Source organism: Ursus maritimus, unplaced genomic scaffold (genome assembly GCF_017311325.1).
Source record: "Ursus maritimus isolate PB19 unplaced genomic scaffold, ASM1731132v1 scaffold_11, whole genome shotgun sequence".
NCBI lineage: Eukaryota > Metazoa > Chordata > Mammalia > Carnivora > Ursidae > Ursus > Ursus maritimus.
Genome location: NW_024423453.1, coordinates 32,708,829 through 32,730,891, shown reverse-complemented (window position 1 = coordinate 32,730,891; position 22,063 = coordinate 32,708,829). Strand labels below are relative to the sequence as shown.

Sequence of the window (22,063 nt, the reverse complement as noted above, 5' to 3'; positions counted from 1 at the left end):
TGTAGACATTCAAAGGAAAAATGCACATAAATGAGAAAAACCAAATTAAATTAAGTTTATAACCTACAGTATGTTGCCACAGATTCCAGTTTTTATACTCCTATAATTAACTGTGCCACTCATTAACTTTACAGTATCCTTTTAAGTCTTGTTACTTAACCATAGCCTCATGCTAGTTAATTATGGAAAATGTAAGGCAAAGGGTTTTTTTTTTTTAGAAATATAATTCATTCAGGTACCTTAAAGCACTTAACATACAGGATGTACAAAATTAGCTTCACTTGTCAGATAATTTTAAGCCAGATATTAAAAAATGAGCACATGGAAGGTCCTCTCATTTAGATTTGGGCCAACTCTAAAAGAGTATGGTTCATTGAAAGCATGGTACGCTCCATAAGAAAATGGGAATTCACCGAAGACAGAAATTGTTAATCTACTATTCCCTGTAAATGAAAGTTTAGAAAATAAAATGACAAGAAGTATACAACTGTGGAGATAATGGAGCTCGCCTACTGAGTTGGACCACCAGGTGAGATGATTTTCATAAGTATTATTTTAACGAGGAAATTGATGCCATTGAGCAATAATAAAAGGATTCTCAGGAAGTTTTTTTTTTTTTAATTCTTGTTGTTTTAAAGAGCATTGACTTCTGAAACTATGCTGAAATACAGTGGATTAGAAGACAGTAAACCTGAATTCTCTATCAAATTTGTAACTTTTCGTTTCACATGTAGTTGGTGTGAGAACTGAATGAGATGTTATCTGAAAGTGACTGATGCTGGTACTAGATTCAGGAACCCCCTCAGTTACATGCTGTCTCTTTTTGGGAGCTATTTGGATCATGCCCCCTGATTGTGGCACTGGGTTTGATCGGCTGTGAGTGGTACTTGCTTGGATATTTTTATCTCTTTGCTCTTTGGAACATTATTTTAAGGAACAACATTTCTTCCTTTCTCACTATTTTTTTCCACCTCCTTGCTGACCATAGTTCTTCCAAAATGCCTTCAAAAATATTTATTGACTTTAATTGAGTAATTGAGTTTCAAATGAAAGTGAAATTGTAGCCCCGCTTTTGTTTTCTTCTTTGTAATATTAGGTAGGTGAAGCTATTTAGGGAGGAAGGGAAGTCCAGCTTTGAAAACAAGAGCTTTAGAATCCAAAAGGATGTGGAATAAGAAACAAGAATATTTAATAAGCAAGCCCTTTGACATTCCCTTGAAATGATACAATTCTATAGTATTTTTGAGTTTGTGGGTCTCTTTAAGATTTATTCATTATCATTGCATTTGCAAGGAACTGTGTAGAGCAGAGAGGTGAGAGAACATTGCTGTTTATGGTCTCAGTTCACTAACTCATTTTATGTATTTTGGTGCTAATCGGAGCCAATTCAGTTTCATAGCCTTGCAGCAAAGGTATATGTTACACTTTGGCAGTGTACCATATGAGGCAAACTAACCGAGAAAATACCTTTTTATAGAGGGGATGGTGCAGAGAGGTAGTGAGTTCCTTTATAAGAAATTGATTCTACCTTGTTTCAAATTTTGAGGCATTTGGAAGTTCAGAGTAGAATTAACTGGGATGAGAGAGGAAGATAATATGTACCTACGCAGTCAACAGAAAGATATTTATTTAGGACTAACTAATCACCAATTGCCTGCTACAAATAGTGGAAAACAATAAAACAATGAAGGACAAGAAGAAAGTACCATTTATCAACACCTGCTTTGGGCCCTTAATCCAATGCTGTGTCTGCTGTCATATTTGATTCTCACATCAGTCCAGTGAGGACGATATCATCTCCACATCACTTACAAGGAAACCGGGGCTCGGTGAAATAACCTGGTTAAGGTGATTACGATGATAAGGGAATGAGAAGGGACTGGAGTTCAGATCTGTTCTATTTAACACCCACGCCTTTTCAATGACAGTTCTCCCTCCCTAGCTGCGTATAAGTATTGGGGGGGCTTACTGACATAATGCAGGCTTATCTGCAGGACTTCATTTGATCTACGTGCGCCAGAGGCCATAAAAGAGATAAATCATCTCTGAGGACATCTTCTGTTTCTCCACACACAGCTAGACAGGCTTCACGCAAAACTGTGGTGTAGATGAATACTGTCTCCTTTCCCAAGTTATCCTTGCTGACCTTCCCACTTGTTTTCTTGGCATCTCTTTCTTCAGGTCCTCTGTCTGTCTACTTTGTACCTGTAAAAACAGGGAAGAGCTGGTGTCAGGCATTATAAGTATTGGGTTTCAGTCACTATATTAACTGCATTTCATTTTTAAACTGTTTTTCTTTAAAACAGTAATACATGCACATAGTTAAAATGTACTTCAAGATACAACAACAATAATAAAAAACTGGCAGGCACCCCCTCCAGCCATCCTGGCTCCTGAAGCCCACTCCCCAGAGGCAAATATTTTCAACTGTTTAGCCATTTTTTTTTTGGCATTTCCTCTTTTCTTTCCCTTAATGATGGGACTGCACTATTATCTCTTTATGTACTCAATTTTAAGTATGATCTATTATCTTCTTTCCGTGGAAGTTGAGTATCGAAGTCTCAGATCCTCCCCTACACCAACCCTTCTTCCTATCCACCAGCAGAGTTACAAGCACCATCTTTGGTGAAATCAATGTACTGTGTTTACAGTTTTACAAGTTGCTGACAGCTGAGTCACACAGCATGTTATAATGTCATTACTTTTCTTCTAAATCTCTCCATTTTCCTTGGAGTTAATATCTGCAGTGTTAACTAGGACAGGTTCCCTGGCTGAAAAAGAGACAAAATGGCAGTGGCTTGGAAGATGGAGTTTATCTGTCTTATCTGACAGTCTGAGCAAGCCGACCAGAGCTGATATGACAGTTCCAGTGGCAGGGACTCAGACTCCTTTTATCTTATTGTTTTGCCAGCCTTACCACCTGGCTTTCACTTCATGGTCTAGAAATGCTTCTTTAGCTTGACTGTCATGTCTGTTTTCCTAAAAGCGGGAGGGAAGGAAGATGTGGAGAGCATACAAGTGGCAAATATTATATCCCATTGACCAAAATTTTGACTCATCGCTACATATAACTGCAAGGAGGATACACAATATAGTCTTACTACGACACATGCATGTCTAGCTAAATTTGGGGTTTATACTAAAAGAATGGGGAAGGGCTATTTGGAGACTAATAACCGTGTCCCCTGCCTTTATTTCCACTCAGGTTTTTTTTTTCCTTTTTCCTTTTTTTTTCTTTGTTGGTGTTTTTTGTTTTGTATTTAATTTAAATTCAATTAATTAACATATAATGTATTATTTGTTTCGGGCTACAGGTCTGTGATTCGTCAGTCTTATATAATACCCAGTGCTCATTACAACACATACCCTCTCCCACGTCCATCACCCCCTCACCCTCCTCCCCTCTAGCAACCCTCAGTTTGTTTCCTAAGATTAAGTGTGTCTTCTGGTTTGTCTCCCCCTCTGGTTTCATCTTGTTTCATTTTTTCCTCTCTTCCCCTATGATCCACTCAAAGTTTTTCTGACATTTCACCTCTACTACTGCACACCGATTGTCCATTCTAAGATCACCTCTACATCCTAGATTGCCAAAGGCTGTGAGCTCTTCAATCAATAGGGCATTTCTTTCACTGAAACTTTGTCCAATTCTATTAACTATACATTTCCAGAAACTCCTATTAAAGATTACAAATGTTCTTCTCTTTTTTGTGTGGTTATAATTGTGAGTGGGGTAAAATTTAAAAATAATGATGGGCCTGTTGTTTAATATCTCTTCTATATTTTTACTTGTAGATAACTAGTAGCATATAATGTCAACAGAGTTTTAGACACCACATCTTGATTTTCAGTAATTATATCATACAATCTTATAATTTATAAGAAAATCTTGCATTTTCTTTCTCCAGAGAATAAATTAATAATGTTCTGTTTCATCTTCAAATGCAGTCACAGAATAAATAAAATCTTTCCTGGAGTTGAATTATGTGTCATATTCGGTTGCTAAAGTTAACTAGTTAAAATTGTTAAGGCTAGTTAAGCTAACTTAACAAGTGATTACAAGTAGTTGACGATAATATTCTTTTAAGCATTAAAGTGTGGCAAAAAAATCCTCTCTTAATTAAGTTTAACAATCTAAGCACAAACCATTTTCCTGTGATATGATTTCAGAATTAATGGGCCCACAATTTTAAACACTTTGAAGAGAGAGAATATCATCTGCTGGATCTTTGATATTCTAGTTAGAAAATATTGCGGCAGGGGCACCTGGGTGGTTCAGTCGTTAAGCGGTTGCCTTCCGCTCAGGTCATGATCCCAGGGTCCCGGGATGGAGCCCTGCATTGTGCTCCCTGCTCAGGAGGAAGCCTGTTTCTCCCTCTCCCTCTGCCCCTCCTCCTCCCTGCTCCTTCTCTCCCTCTCTCAAGTAAATAAAGTCTTTGGGGGGGGGGGAGAAAATATTGCTGCAATATTCATGGCAGTAGAAGTAGAAGTAGAAGTAAATATTCTGATGTGGGGAGTTGATCTAGTTTCCCACCCTTATATAATGATTTTCTTGTTCACATGTGATTCAGAATGGAAAAATGTTTCTCAGCCTCACATTTACTGTTTAATAATTTGTTGCTTTCAGTCTTAACTTTGAAATTTTATGAAATCCTCACCCAAACTTCCACCCAATTGACTGAGTATTTTTATGGTAAGCTTTGAAAATAGTTCAAGCAAAGAAAGCTGAACTTGATATACTCCAAATAATGAAATAGAATGAGGATTGAATGAGGAGCTATTATCGTAGAGTTTATCTTTTTGTAAAAAATTGAAATATAGCAAAAATACAGAAAATTGCACAAAACAAAAACATACTCTTCAGCGAGTTATCACAGTGAAGATCCCTGTAAGCATCATCAGGTCAAGGATAAAACATCGCCAGCCCACTAGAGGCTCTCTTTGTGTCCCAATTGAATTGCTTCCGCCACTCCCCAAATATAATTAAATCACTTGATTTAGTTACTTTTTAAAAATGTAGTTTCACCACCTAAGCATGTATGCTGACTGGTTACTTTCTATAACCTGCCCTGTTCTTGGACTTACTTTATGTAAATAATATGAAGCACACACAATTCGTTTCTATCTACTTTTGTTCTATGTTGTTTATGATATTGATTATGTTGTAAGAAGCTGTGGCTTTTAAAATTTTTGGTGCTGTATAGCATTTCGTTTTAGGAAATGAAAATTTACTACATTTTAGCTCTCCAGTCTATTGTTAATGGACATTTGAGTTGTTTTCATCTTGGGAAATTAAAGATAATGCTGCTATAAATACTCCTGTGCATGTCTCTTGTTGCACATGTGCATATTTCTGATGGGAACATACCTAGGAATGCAGTTATTACATCTTAGGTTATGTCTACCTGCAACATTAGTAGATACTGCCAAAATGGTTTTCCAAACTGATACGTATTTATATTCCTGCCAGCAGCAAAAAAGGGTTTCCAGTGCTTCACACCCTCATCAATAGTGGTGATTGAGAGTCTTTTCAAATTTACCCAATTAAATGGGTTTCTAATGGTATCTCATTGTTGTTTTAATTAGCACTTCTCTGAAGTCTAATGAGCTTGAGCAAGTTTTCATATGACTATTGACAATTTGGCTATCTTCTTTTTGCAAATGCTATTTAAAGGCCTGTAACCCTTTTTCTATTGTGTTGATTGCTTTTTGTTTGTTTTTTAATTGTTAGGAATTCTTGATTTGTCTGTATTGCAAAAATCTTCAGCTTTCTGGCTTACCTCTTTACTCTCTTAATGTGAATTTTGATGAACAGAAGTTCTTGATTTTGACGTAGTCCAATTTATCCCTCATTTCTTTTATGTTTAGTGCTATTTGAATTCTTTTAAGAAATTTTTTCTCTCTGCTGAGTTGTTGATGTTATGTTACCATATACTATTTTTTAGCTTTATTTTTTTATCTTCCATATTTAGACCATTTTTAAAATATAGTTAGTCAAATGTCTTAGCATGAATTATTGAAAAAATATCTTTACCCTTCAATTCTATTTTTGTACTCTGTTTCATTCCATTTATCCATTGGTTTATCTTGGTACCAGTATCACTTATCTTAATTACTGTAACTTTGCAATAAGTTTTGATTTCGGTAGAGAAGTCCTCTTACTCTCTTGCTCTTCTTCAAGAGGATCTTGCTTCCTCCTTTGGCACTTTTTTTTTTAAGATCATTTATGTATTTGACAGAGAGAGAGGGAGAGAGAGAGCACAAGCAGGGGGAGTGGGAGAAGCAGGCTCCCCACTGAGCAGAGAACCCGATGCAGGACTCAATCCCAGGGTCCTGGGATCATGACCTGAGCCAAAGGCAGACGCTTAGCCGACTAAGCCACCCAGGTGTCCCTAATTTGGCGTTTTCATACACATTTTTAAATTAGTTTGTTATGTACCACTAATAAACCTGCTGGTATTTTTATTAAGATTTCATTAATTATAGAAAGTATGTCCTTCCTTCCTCATTTGCCTATGATAGTCCTAGTTTATACCTATATTCCTGGTATCCTGTCTAGCTTTGTATTTCTCTGAGGTGTTTTTTTTTTAACTTTCACTTATTAATTAACTAATTAATTAATTAAATTACAATAAGCAGGGAAAATTTTGCTAGACCACTACTTTGTAACTTCAGTTCCTATATAGTCTCTTTTAGAAGTGGAAGAGACATATGTGTAGTGAACAGAAAATAACCAGCAATGATCCACCTCTCTTTTTTCAACTAATTCCTGTCACAATGATACTAATATCTTTCATTTAAAGACAACAAGCAGAATGCTCACTGATAAAATGAACTCAAACTTGAAGAGCTAGGGGTAGCTAATTCATTCTGATCCAAGTGGTGGTTGGAAAACTATGCTATTTAATTTTTTGTCTCTGTCAGTCACCTGCTGTACATGATATATTTGATAAATTGTGCCTTATAAAAATATTTGTCAAAAAAAGAGTGCTCTGAGAAAAGGCAGAATCAATACTTGTGAAAGTATTTGGGAGAAGGCATTTTAACATGAATAACTCTAAGCCCACAAATTTGATAACCTACATGAAATGGACCAATTCCTTGAAAGACATAATCTGCCAAAGCTCACTCAAGAAGAAATAGGAAGTCTAAAAAAAGGAAGAGAGAAAGGAGAAATAGGAAGTCTAAAAAGGCCTGTATATATAAAAGAAATTGACTCAAGAATTAATAACCTTCTAATATAAAAAGTACCAGGCCTAAATAGGTTCATAGGTGAATTCTACCAAACATTTAAGGAAACAATTACATCATTTCTCTACAGTCTCTTCCAGAAAGTAGAAGCAGAGGGAATATGTCCTAACTCATTCTGTGAGGCTAGCATTACTCTAATACCAAAAATCAGAAGACATTACAATAAAAGAAAACTATAGGCCAATATCTTCATGAATATGCATACAAAATCATCAATAAAATATTAGTAAATCAAATCAAATAATATATAAAAAGAATTATACATCATGACCAGATTTATTCCATGTATGCTTAGCTTAGGTCCTGTGCTTGTCATTGAATCATCACTGTCATCAGTTTCTCCAGTTTGGCTTAAATCTTATGCCCATCTTTGGACCCATCACTAAGGTCAGTTTCTTTAGAAAGGGTTATTCTTTTTGGCCACAGCAGATGGTAGCCATGGGTTTAGGGTCTGTGCGTGGGAGAAGAAGAATGGAGAGAAGGACAATTGGGCAGAGGAAAACAATTACCCCTATATTTTACCACATAAAACCTTACACAAATAAGTCCTATTCTGCTTCCAACACATTTTATTATTTTTCTTTCATACCTTTATCCTTGTCATAGTAAACTTAGTCTTTTCTCCAGATGTGCCATGTGTTCTCATGACTCCATGTTGTTTTCTTGCCTAGAAATACCTTCCATTACACAACCTATATTACCTACATATTTTTAAAGACACAGCTTAAGGATCACCTCTGCACATTCTCTTCTTTCTCTTTACGCCTTCACTCAAACACACACACACACACACACACACACACACACACCACTTAGCCACTCTGGAGTTTCCTTCAACTCATTTGGAAATAAATATCCTCTACTTCTTGAAGCAGCCCCTCTGCATTCATCCTGTTTGAACAAATCTGTTATGCATATTCTGTTACAGTTGTTACATACTCTTGTTCAGTTGCCATTCGTTATACTTATATACTCCTGTTCTTTGCCACATCAAAAATGAGGCCATAAACATTTGTTGAATGAGTAAATGAAAATCAACATCCTTCAAGGTTTAGAGCTCAACCCAATAATCAGTCAATACTGATTGACTGTCTGTTCTCCCAGGACTCAGTTCTAATGTATGCCTAAGAATCTCCTCACTTTTCCAGCAGTCTCGGGTAGGAAGAAAAACCAGTGGACATGCTTTTTAGCTGTTAATTACCTTTGTTTCCTTCCTTAGTCCTGGAAGAGAACAGATACTTTCATCTGTATGGTAGTATATTCTGTTCGCTGCATTATACAGGAAAGTTGGTTAAAAACTGCTTCCATAATAATGGGTGAAAAGAGATAGTAATAAAGTATGGGAGAGGTAGATTTATTTTTTGCATTTCGTAGACATATTGTGACTGTACAGTAATGGATCATTTCATAGATAAGAAATGTTTTGTGTCATCTCTCTGATTTTCTATTTGCTACCCCCTGCAGCAGGCCTTCCCTGTTATGCAGCGTGGGTAGTTATTTGTGTTTATCATTTGTTTAGAGAACTCCTTGGGAAGAATCAGCCTGTCACAGACAAGGAATATATCTACCCTGCAAAGAAAGTAAACATTAGGAATTCTATAACATAGTGGGTTCATATCTTATGAAATGCTTGTCAAAAAGATGAATCAAAAACATGAACAAACTGAACACCCATAGAATAGTCACAGCAGATAAATGGTGCTATAGGAACTTGAGAGTTGTGCAGGTGGCTGAAGTGCACTGACATTCTATAGAGTTGCCAAGGCAGGAGAGTGTCATCTAGGTTATGCTCTGGTATCATGGTGAAGGGCTCTTGTACCAGGTAGCTGTGTATCAGAAGCTTCAGTGGTTGCACATATAGCCAGTTGCAATAGTCTCCCAAGCAGAATCCTTTAATCATATCTTAGTTATGTGACGCCTTCATTTGGCTGAGTGATGCATTGAGGAACCATAGCTTTATGGATGTTTTTTGATGGAGATATATTCCACAGAATGGAAGAAATGTTCATCCTTTAGCATCAAATAATATTTATTAGAGAAAATTTCATCAAGTGTTAAGAACAATTAACCATACTCTGTCATCTTAGGGAGATAGATTTTTCCAATGGAAAAAGACAAGGTGGATGTATTAGTTTGATGACGATGGATGATGATGATGATGATGATGATGATGACGACGATGATGATGATGGTGATGTAACAAATTCCTTCAAACTCAGTGGCATAAAACAATGCCCACTTATTTGTTCATAGTTCTTTAGGTCAGAAATCTGGGGATAGTATAACTGGGTTCTCTGCTTAGGGTTTCACGAAGCTGAAATCAAGGTGTAAGCTGGGCTGAATTCCTACCTGAAGACCAGGTCCTCTTTCAAGCTCACATCATGGTTAGCAGAATCCAGTATTTGTGGTTGTAAAACCGAGGTCCCTGCCTTCTTGCTGACTGTTGCCTGGGGGTTGATCTCAGCTTCTACAGGCTGCTCTTGAGTCCTTGCCACATGGTACTCTCCATCTTCAAAGCTGGCATGGGAGAATTTCCCTCAGGTAAATCTCTCTAATGTTAGGAAGGGTCATATTCCTTTAAAGGATTTACCTGATCAGGTCACTCCCTTTTGAATAATTCAAAGTCAACTTATTATTAACTTAATCATAGAAATGATAATCCATTCTATTCACAGTTTTACCTATACCAGGGATGGAAATACTGGAGGTCATCTTAGAATTCTGCCCCCACATTGGGTCCCTGTTTTAGGAAGGTGACTCAGGAAGAATATGTATGATAGATTAGAAATGTATGGAGATACAACTAATAGGTGTCAATTTGTGGAACATTTGCAATCACATGATAGGGGCTTTATAGAGCACAGTGCTGAGGATTCACCAAGATGGAAAGACCCTCACAATTAAGCAGAGGAGAGAGAAGTGGCAACAAATACACTATTCATTTACCATCCTTGACTTTTAGGGGATTTCCAGATAGTCCTGGTAATAGAAAATATCAGGTTGAATCAGAGGAGATACATTAGGAGTGGAGAAGATGTAGAAGATATACACCCAGTGAGGCTGTGATAGACCTTGGACAAGGAAATCAGAAGGAGAAGTGAAGATGATTCTGCTCTGGAGAATCATATGCAGGCAGTTCCCACAGGTCATCTGAGGAGGTCAACGGTGCACAAGAATCTGGGATAAGAGGACGTCTAGGCGCCTACACAAGAGTCTTATGGGCAAAAGCATCCCTCTTAGCAGAAACTAATTCCTATGTGATTAATATAAAAAAATTTTTAATAAAAAATAAAAAATAAAAAAATAAAAATAACTGAATGTTGCCCGTATCCCATAGTGGCCCACATTTTCTACAGAGGCCATGATCCGCTGTGCCAGTCTTGCTCCTTGTCTTGGATCACCATTGAATTTCACTTATGTTTCTTTTCTGAGTTTCCTTGTATATTTCCTTCTCTTGGTCAGGGAGTTTTCCCAGTGAGTTTTCTCTTTCTCTAATCATCAGGCAGTTTCATGGGCTTTCTCCTCAAAGTAAGGCTATTCATTTAACAGGAGTGCACTGCAAACACTTACATTTTTTCTCCATTTTATGTCCCGTCTCTTCCCTATTGTTCTAACCATTGTGAACAGGTATGACATGCACATGGAGATGTTTCTGAGCCATTGGGCATCTGGGTCCAGAGCTCAGGAGAGAGGTGAAGAGCTGGGGACTTGTTTTTGAAATGTAATTCTTCACTTTTGGTTAACATCATCATTAAAAAGAAATCTCTTGACTTTCCTGCATTGGTGAAGAGAAAATGAAATGAAAAGTATCACAGTGTTAGCAAAATAGTTTTGTTTATCTTGTTAACATTTGTAGCTCTGTTCCACTTTGAGCTTCTGGGAGTCCAGTGAGACTCGTTTGCTATAAAAAATAAAAAGCGGCAGTTACAGCTGCACCCATTAGTTCAGCATCTACTTTGTGCCGAGTTATTTATATATGAGGCAATAGTGGTGAAGTTCTTTAATCAAATGGACTCCGGAACCACAATATTTGGGTTCAGATCTCAGTTTTTACTAACTATATGATCTTCGGTAAGTTACTTAACCTTTGTGTCTGTTTTCTTATCTGTAAGATGAGGATAATAACAGCATTTGTCTTTAGACTTTTTCTGTGGATGAATAAGTCATTCCACTTAAAGCAGTAACAACAGTGTCTTGTACATGGCAAAAACTAAGTAAATCGTAACTGTTATTATTTATATCGATCATACTAGTGCATCCACACAATTGTCCAGCAAGGAAGGGAGGATTTTTGAATTTGTCAGTGAGAAAACGGAGGTTCAGAGATACAAAACAAAACAAAACTATCTCAGAGTGAGAAAGAGTGGAGTTGCAATTTGAATCCTGTTGAGTGACTCTGGTGATCATGTCCTTTCTACACCGCAGTGATCTTCTGCATTCGTCCCCTGTGTTTGCAATAAATACAGATGATTGACAGTGACAAATATTTCTTTTTCTCCTGAATACTTACTTTGGACTAGATACAGTTGACACCCATGTGACACAGTGTCTAGCGCACAGGGACTCCATAAGTGGCAGGCAGCTGTAATCATCATCTGTTTCACCATGAGCTATTCAGGACTGACCTAAATGGATACAAGTTTTCTAAATTTTTAGCAGATCCATATAGCTTACCTTTCCATTGGTAGGTGTCTCTCTCTCTCTCTCTCTCACACACACACACACACACAAATTCTTTTTTGAATTTATTTTTGGCAGATTTGGTCAAGGATTTGGAAGGATTTACACTTCATTCTTTTTTCCTTATTTTACATTTACATTTGATGATAGAGAAATTGGGTATGGTAAAATGGTGGGCCACCAAATACAACCGAATCAGTGAATAATGGACAACGAGTTCTGATTTTATTCTTGGTTTGTTGTTGGAAAATACCTAAGAAATTATAGCATGAAAAATTCATATACACTGGATAGAAAATCAGCTCTTTCAATATCACTGAAGGTTATTTTTTGGTTGTTTTTAATTTACTTTGTGTGGTATTGAGTTGTATGAATTTTAATACATGCATGGGCTTGTGTAAGAACTAATACAATCAGGATACAGAGCAATTTCATCATCCCAAAAAAGCTCTCTCAAAGGTTATGCTTTAAGTGAGTCTTTGGAAAAAATTAAATAAAAAGGTGAAGCTCAGAAATACTGAAGGAATAGGAAAAATGAAAAAAAAAAGATTAAAAATTTGAACAAAATCTGAAGACCTGAGTTTTTCTCTTGAGTAAGCTGCTAATCATCTGTAATTTTGTGGACGTTCTTAGCTTTTTTAAGCCCCAGTTTCTTCATCTTTAAAATGAGATTAGGCTCGATGAGTCCTACTATTCTTCCTTGATTTTGAATTCCAGAATTATGATTCTGTGTTAAGTCGTGTGAACCCAAACATTTCAGAAATAATTCTTACTTTGGTAACTAAATAGATATATTTCCTCCATTCTTTTCTTACGACCTACTTCCGAGATGCAGTCTTCTGTTTATATCCATTGCTTTAACTATCGGAAAGCACATGAGCTACATAAAATCACATTTTCTTTAATTCCCTCTAGAGTGTCTCATTTGAATTACTGTTTCATCATTGTGATGACATTTTGCCACATTGCTACTTAAATGTGATATTTAAATTGATCAGTTGTAATAATTTTTTGTAGTCCATCTTCAACAAAAGATGAAACCTGAAGAACAAGTGATATGAGAAACTCCAACTTTTTTGACATGCTGTTCTCTTGATTGCATTTCCTGGAAGTTGTGTTAAACTACCTTGGCAAGGCAAGGTGAAGGAAAATAAGGGAATCCTCCACGCAAAGTTTTCTACAGGGTTTCTGTTGCAGCTATTTTAACCGATGACTTAAATCAGTCATTTTCCTTTTCATCTGTGCTGTTTCCTCTGAACTCCAGGAGACACTGTGCTTGAGAAGTAGACATTCAGTGCCTGGAATAGTGCCAGCTTTTTGTTTATTGCTTCGCAGGCTAAATTTTGTGAAATTAGCGGCAGAGCATTCCCTCATTATGTTACTGAATCTCATCTTCCCTGATGACTGTTTAGCATCCCCTCTGGGTGTGAAGATCTGGCTGGAATGTGGCTCCCTGCTGTGGTCTGCCCACTGAGGCAGGGCCTGTCTTGCTGCAGGAGAGTACATACACTCTGGGCAGCGAGCAGTGATCCCTGTTTGCAGGTGTCAAAGGTGAGGCAGATCAGCTGTGAACGTGTGAGTTGATGTGAATGTACGTCAGCTATGTTTATGTCTCCACACTCAGGGAATGAGTAGGGTCTACCTCTTTTAGTGTCAATTTGTCAGTAGAAACAGTGGCTCTAGGCATGGAGTCTTTTGGTAGAATCAAGGAAAGCCACTGAGGAGAATGGATGGTTATGAATTAAGAGTGTAAGGGCTCTTGGCTTGAGCGTGCTTGAGACAGGTGAGGGCCGACTTAGGCCGTCACCACTGAGTTGAAGCATGGGTTGCTATTAACCAAGAATATTTCTATAGCATGAGGCAATGCAGTTGGAGACTGGCTAATTTAGATTAATGTACCCTTGATATTTGTGTATTCAACTTTGGAGGACTCTGCCATTTGCAAGTATCCCTAATGGAATCATGACATACAATTTTTAAAATGTAATTTAAGGTATGGAATTGAGCAATATGCATTGTGAGACGGATATGTGGGACTAAGTTATTAACTAATGAATGAATCTAGGTAACTGCCAGCTTCTATATATTGATACTTTTTGTGATCTCTGTTTGTTACTGTATAGCTTTTTATGTAGTGATTTAAACGTTTTTCTTTCAGTACTTTCTATGTGTTGGACAAATATATTCGGAGAACATGAGACTCTGGACAGAAGTTAAATTTGTGAAAAATTCAGGGGTCTTTATAAAGATGTATGTATTGTGAAGTTTACCAAGGATGTATACCTATAGATTCCCCCAAATATTAAGACTCTACTGTTGTAGGGCGTCTGGGTGGCTCAGTCGGTTAATTGTCTGCCTTTGGCTCAGGTCATGATCTCAGGGTTCAGGGATCAAGCCAGGCATCAGGCTCCCTGATCAGTGCGGAGTCTCCTTCTCCCTCTCCCTCTGCTGCTCTCCCTGCTTGTGCTCTCTCTCTCAAATAAATAAATAAAATATTTTTTAAAAAAAGAATCTACTGTTGTGTTATTAGTACATGCCTGATGTAACCCATTAGCCTCTATTAATTCAAAGTAGAGGTGACCTTTGTAGTAGCATATAACAATCCTTTAGCCCTGTAATCTTGAAACTATTTTACTGTACATAATATCAGAGAAAAAGAACATGCATATGTTATTTGTATATTAATTTGCACATTAAAATGCAGTACTAACAAATCTATGTTTCAATTAATCTTAGGTTCAGGGCATCCAAAAAGAACAGTGATTTAAAACAAAGAGTAATGTCTTCAACTAGATGAAATTTAACTTTTCTTCCCTGTGAAATCGGAAGGTTGACAGTCAAAGACTATTTGGCAGTTCCTTGGGGTCATCATGTAAAAAGCTCTCTTCTGAATTTCTATCCTCACATGGGTCTTTTGCCTCATTGTACAAATTTGCTGCTGGATCTGTACTCATTACATTCACATTTTAGCAGCAGCACTATAATTGCATCACAGTGGCCAAAACTTAGCTGCAAGGAGGATCAGGAAATGACAACTTGTATTCTAAGTGACAACAAATCGAGCTAAAAGTTAGGGTTTCATTACTAAGTGGGAAAGGGAGAATGGATATTGCAGTAGGCAATTAATTTCAACACAGCATATGTAAAATGTTTGTAAAGCTTAATTTCTCTTAGTTTTTTAGGATAAACACTAAATAAATAATAAATAATGTAGAAATTTTAATATTTTCTTTCTGTATACAAATGGATCATTTTATGAACCTACTTGACTGTGCCCCCTCCACCCCACATTGGAGGCAGAAGCAAAAAGGATGGGGTCTGCTTTCCAATTCAATTTATGAGAGAAGCACAACTGGAAAACACCTTTCTCCTCCACCCGTCCTCCTGAAGGTGATTAGTTGGGCAGAGCTGTTGGCCACATCTATGTGTCCTATACAGTGGGCTGAAGAAACCAGTCTTTCATGTGGGACCTCCCAGAGAACTGAAGCATTTGCAAAGCCAGTTTATTTTTTGTACACAAATGAAAAAAATATTTATTTTATAAATACTCGGGCCAGATAAAGTGTTTAAATCACAGTTATTGTGTGTTATGTGCTTGCCATTATTTGCTTTTCCTTAAAGTAAACAAAACAAAACAAGATCTGAAATATTATAGATATTTATTTGCAGATTCCAGCATATATTCTGCGGTGGGTCCAGAAAAACTTATGAATTAGGGTTTCAGCATCAAGATCTTAGTAAACTTAAGAATTGGTGGCCTGTAGCAGATACATTAAAGGGCCACTTTCTAGTCACAAAGTGTTCATATATTTTTTTCTCATTTGATCCTCAAAAATATCCTCAAGATAGTTTAAAAAGTATGAGACTAATAAAGAATCAAGTAATTTCAAAGTTGGTGATCACATGTTCTAAACTTTCAAGACCCTGAGAAATACAGCAATTTTCCCAATGCCACTCAACTAGTTAGGAATGTAGGTGCAAACACACACCTTCTGTCTCCTGGGAAATATTCTTGCCAAAAACTTGTTTGTATTTACCCAGCGATCTCAACTGCAAGTGAGAAAAGCATTTATTGTTCAAATAAATGTCATTTTATCTTGACTACTATTTACTTAACCTCTACTTTCAGTAAATGCATAATCTTCACAGTGTTGAGTATATTAAAATTGCACTCTCCAGTAAAGAAACCACTAGCTACATGTGGCTATTTAGATTAACCAAAATGAAAAATCTAGTTCCTTAGTCCCACTAGCCACACTGCAAGTGCTCAGTAGCCAGATACGGCTAGTGACGTCTCTCTTTGACCGTGCAAATTACATAGCATTTCCATCATCATAGATAGTTCTTTTGGACAGTGCTGTGTTAGGAGGCTATTCTATTCATTACTTCTTGGTGACTTAGGATTATATTCTTGTTTCAGCTGGTGCATGGGAGTGGCATGGACAGTGAACAAACAAACAAGCAGTAATAAATGGGCTAAGAACATAGTTGAATCTTTAAGAAATATTTTTCCTCTTCAAGAGAAAATAAGTATGTGTGAAATTAGGATAATAAGCGCCACTAAGCAGATAAATAGTTTTTAGAAAGTCATCAGCACAATGGGTATTTATAGCTGGTACTCTAGATAAGCTTTTTAGGGAAAGCATTTTAGATCATAATTTTTATCAGCAGTAAAGCCGTTTGGGGACAGTATTTGTTTCGGATCGCTATCAGTGAAGTTTTATTTATTTATTTACATATGTATTTAAAATTTTAGTTATTTTAGAGAGAGAAAGTGCATGGGGAGAAGCAGAGACAGAATGACAAGCAGACTCTGCATTGAGAGCAGAACCGGACATGGGATTCCATCCCATGACCCTGAGATCATGACCTGAGCTGAAATCAAGAGTTGGATGCTTAACTGACTGAGCCACGCAGGCGCCCCGTGAAGTTTTAAATACTTTGAATTAATATGATATCCAGCTCTGTGAAGTTGAGCATAATACGCTTTCAGAAAAGGGGGAAAGAGAATTACCTGGAGAAGAAAGGAGAGAGAGCTGGGTCAGTCATTTAGAATCAAAACACACATTTACTTATGTACACATGATCACATGCTCATAGGCCTTTCTTCTGGTTGAACTGAAACATTCAAATTCATTTTTATGACTTTTTCATGGCAGTACTGTGCATTTGACAGGACCTGATGGTGAATTAAATTAGCCTCTCACCAATTATTAGGCGGCCTCTGGGATCTTTGACCCTCCCACGCAGCCTCAGGGCCTTAAGGTGAATTATATACACTGACACACTGGAAAATTGTTGGGGACTTTGAGGAGGGAATCTAATTGTAGCGGTAAACCACAGAAAAACAATGGAGGAATAAAGTAGTAAGTATATATGAATTCAAAGGAAGAAAATCTCGATGAAGAGTGACAAGAAAAGAAAGACATTTCACAAAGCAAGATTTGAACTTCTTCGAAGCATAAATGGGATTTTGAAAGGGAGAAAGAAAAGTAGCTCTTCTGAATCAGTGATGATTCATTCTTGCCAAAATGCAAGCACGGTGGCTGGGAAAGACCATGGGAAGGACTGGTGGAATGAGAGTGTATGTTTGGTTAGTGATAACAGCGTTGACTAGAGAAGTGGGACACAGCAAGGATACAGAGGAGCTTGAAAGTGAGGGTGTTGGCTATGGATATTGTTATCAAACGCAGCTTTGTTGACTTTTGGTTGGAGAAGGGAGTAACCAAACTGGTCTTTTAGGACTGGAGGGTGTTGTTCAAAGTGGGTCAGATGGAGAGAGACAGTAGAGACCAGAGGGTACCTCTTTAACCTAGGAAATCAACTAACATTTGTTGAGCACCTGCTATCTTCCAGGCCTTGTTCCAGTCCTTGGGGATATAAAAGAGACAAACCAGGGGAGCCTGGGTGGCTCAATCAATTAAGCATCTGCCTTCAACTCAGGTCATGATCTTGGGGTGCTGGAATTGAGAGGCCTGCATCTGGCTCCCTGCTCAGTGGGGAGCCTGCTTTTCCCTCTCCCTCTGCTTGCTGTTCCCCCTTTTTGTGCTCTCTCTCTCTGACAAATAAATAAATAAAATCTTTAAAAAAAAATAATAGAGACAAGCCAGAAACTGATTTGGAGAGCAATGGATAGAAGAATACAGTTTCTTAAGAAAGGAAAAAATTGTTAGAAGGTGCAGGATGCTTATAAATCCTTCATATTTGAGACTACTAACATTAAAAAAAAGAAAGAAAGAAATTCATTTTATTTTAGGCCATTTATATTATTATATTTGTTTCTAATCCCTCTTTTCTCCAAACTCATTACAATATTGAAGGTGTGGTATTTCCACGTGGATGAGAGAGGAATAACTGCCCTTTTATTGGCTTTTGCCTTATGCAAGGAGATCAATGAAGGGAAGAAGTCCTGGTAGTTCTGGCTAGAAACTCCAGAAGGAAATCTCTACCTTTATTTTTAGGAAATCTGATGGCAAGTGTAGCCGTCACTGTGGCTGTTTATAAATAGTGATTCATTCACCAAACAACAGCAACAACACTGCCCCCCCAACAGAAAAACAAAACAAAAGAGAAACCCAACAAACAGGGTTTCAGAGGGGAGGGGTGTGGGGGGATGGGCTAGCGCACTGATGGGTATTGAGAAGGGCACGTATTGCATGGAGCACTGGGTGTTATGCACAAACAGTGAATCATGGAACACTACATCAAAATCTAATGATGTACTGTATGGTCACTAACATATGATAAAAAAAAAAAGGCTTACCTTATGTCCTGAAGATACAGCAGCAAGTAGTCAGATAATAGAAAGTATCTGGTGGGAAGTGCCTGGGGAGTATGGAACCAAATATGATGCTGACGTTCCGGGCATGCTGCATGCTGTTCTCCTCTACCGGGGGTCTGCTGCATTTGCACCCTCGAGCAGAAACATAACCATCCATGTGGAAAAGCAGATTATCAAACAACTAAGGACAATAGTGGAACAATCTTTTCACTCCTCCATCCCTAGCAGGGGATATGACTTGAACCCTTCTGTTCCTGAAAAGTAATACTTTTTTTTTTAAGAAAGTGTATCTTCTCTATACATTTGTGCATTTACTCTATAATTATTATGTTGAACAAGGTTAATATCATGCAAGAAAAAGGAAAGTCTGTACATAAGGCTTAACATATTGTTAGTTTAAAAATTGTTTTGTACATAGACACCTGCAAAAACAACTTTAGAGTTTTCTAGTTTTTATTTTGGATCAGATTGACAGACCAGAATCCAGTCTCCATTCTCTAGAGACCAAGAGACTTGACTGTCAGGCCAACGTTAGTGTCAGGCTTTGTGTTGGCCAGGACTGGAGCACTTTAAAAACATGTGAAGCTACCTCACACATATATAAACACACACATGACAGTCTATAAATGCTTTATGTTAACTCAGTCAAGTAGAAAGTACTCAGGTGTGATAATAAAAAAGTTACCACCATAGCCTTTAGTATAGTTTATTTATATGTTTGCCTGTACTCAATTTTGTAGCTCGTTTTATATTTAAATAAAATGCTTATCTGCTTCCTCACCATATCCAACAAAAAGCAGAATGGTTAAATAAATTATTCAATTTGTATAAGGTGGAGTTGATGTAGCATTAGAGCTTGTGCTTTTCCCTTTTTTAAAAAATATTTTTATGGGTATACTCATGACAAAATGTTGAGTAAAAAAATCAGAATAGGGGTGCCTGGGTGGCTCAGTCGTTAAGCGTCTGCCTTCGGCTCAGGGCGTGATCCCAGAATGCTGGGATCGAGCCCCATGTCAGGTTCTTCTGCTGGGAGCCTGCTTCTTCCTCTCCCACTTCCCTTGCTTGTGTTCCCTCTCTCGCTGGCTGTCTCTCTGTCAAATAAATAAATAAAATCTTTAAAAAAAAATCAGAATATATATTACACTTTCATTATAATACCATATATGTAAGAATGAATAGTATAAAATATAGCATGAATTAACTTTATTAATATGTTACATAGATTTATTTTACTTACACTTTAGATTTATTTTTTTTATATTTTTGGATTGTCCCATTCTTCTGTACTAAGTATATAATCTTTTACAGCAAGAAAAAAAAGCAAAACTAAAACTTAAAAACATTTTTAAATCATTGCTTTTCTTTGCATTTAAAGAATTTGCCTTCGATATTGACATTTTCAGTACTTCTCATTTTATAAATTGATGTGAATTCCGAGTAAACTGATTTATTTTAGTGTTCTTTTCCTAATGAAACAGAAATATTGCCAGCAGCTTCCTCTTGGAATTTTAGCACTTTCAAGGCCAGAATGTTGAATATGAAAAGATTGAAAAATTCCTTTAGCAAACATTCTTAAGATCCAAAATATTTGAGAATATATATTTGAACAGCTGTGTTTTAATCTGATATTTTTAAATGTTGTAGATCTTGTTGGTGCAAGAAGGTTATCTTGGTCTTTTTTTTATTAGACTAGTAGCTATGTTCAGAACAAATTTCTATGGAGTTAGGAGGATTTGTTTATCAAATTGTAGGTTCTTGTTTATAAAAGGGAGGTAGTTCCCAACTCATTGGTACTTTAGTTGGTATTGCCTGGTATAGCTCTTGGTATTCCAAAAAAAGACACAGTAGCCTTAAAGGCAGACAGTAGATATTGTACCACAGTGAATATAAATCATTAATGAGTTACCACGGATTCTTAAAGGACACTTACCATGTTATTCATTGAGTTTCCCCAAAAGGAAGATGCTTACAGATAAAGGGATTTATACGGCAGCAAGTTCGATTTTGAAACTTGCTGACAATCACCTTCCAGAATTTAATCCTATTTCAGAAGGGATTATCTAGTTTAGGATAAAGGGGAGTTCTGAGTGATTCAAAGAGTCATTCAAGTGAAAAATTACCTAGGTCTCAGTCACCTAAATTTGTGCATTTATCTCAATTATTATTTTCTCCTGACACTATCTGAAAAGCCCATAAAATTTATTGTGGAATGTTTAAGAACTGATTTTAGCCTCATCTAAGCTCTAACTCCAGTAAATGGTGGCATCACTGGTGCACATAGTTCTCCGTGTGTAAAAGCATGGAGTCTGCAGAGCAGGTAGGAAAGCCCTTTCAAGAAATCAGAACCCTTTTAATTTGGACATTAAGATACACACAAATAAACAGGAAAATCCCACATATGCTGGGATGAGATTGTGCTTGAATTGGGGTCCCTATCCTTCCAGTTACTGTTTGGGGACACCAGAGCAAGGAATTTCATTCTATCCTGTGTCACCTACAGGAGATGTTGGGAGGTTTGAATGACATGATGTAATCCCGCTAGCTCCATACTTGGCCCATCATAATAAAGACTTTTAATGAATGAACAGTGGTTTTGGAGACCAGATGGGAGAAAAATGTTGCTAGTTAGAGGGTAATTGAGATGATATTAACCTTGGAGACCAGAACAAAAAGCACAAAATAATGCCCTTTAATCTGTGTGGTTGTGAATCCTGTAAGGAATGAGAAGGGTCCCTGACTTGACACAGACTAAGTTTTGGTTTCCACTTGATACCAAAGAGCTGACAAGAGCAAGTTTGCTGCTTTCGCTGGTATCAGAAAGACCATTTGCTAAGAATTATGGTGGCTTTAAAACCTGCTGCCTTGGATAAATCTCAAATAGCTTTATTGTGGTTATTAAACTTCAAGTGTCTAAAGAAAAGTAGAGGGAAAATAATTTATTTTAAATTTTTGTTACAGTGATCCTTTGTTGTATAACAAATCAACCCAAAAGGCTTAAACAAACAAACATGATTCATTATTTCTAACAATTCACGGTTTGTGTGGGTGGTATTTCTGTTGGTTTTTCCTGGTGGTGGGTGAGCTGGGGCTGGCCTCTGCTGGGGTGGATTGGCCAAGCAGCCGAGGATTCCATCCTGAGTTTCTTGACTTGAAGTGGTCTCAGGGCACGATCCCAAGAGGGCAAAGGAGGAAACTGTGAAGTCTCTGGAGGCTTGGACCCCAGACATCCTGTTATTATTGGTCAAGGCAAGTCACAAGACCAGTCCGAACTCACGGGGAAGGAAAATCAACTTTATCTCTTCGTGGAATAAGTAGCAGAATCAAATGGCCAATGAGCATGGAAATATTATTCCA

The 22,063-nt window shown here is 37.2% G+C and overlaps 1 long non-coding RNA gene across 1 annotated transcript; it reads right to left on the bottom strand.

Moving 5' to 3' along the window:
- Positions 1-613: 613 nt before the first annotated feature.
- LOC121101866 lies at positions 614-19,694 on the bottom strand. Its single transcript, XR_005833894.1, has 4 exons — positions 18,692-19,694; positions 11,759-11,873; positions 10,819-11,023; positions 614-2,205 (listed from the first exon to the last, which is right to left on the bottom strand). It is a non-coding gene; the product is annotated as an uncharacterized LOC121101866 (long non-coding RNA).
- Positions 19,695-22,063: the final 2,369 nt, after the last annotated feature.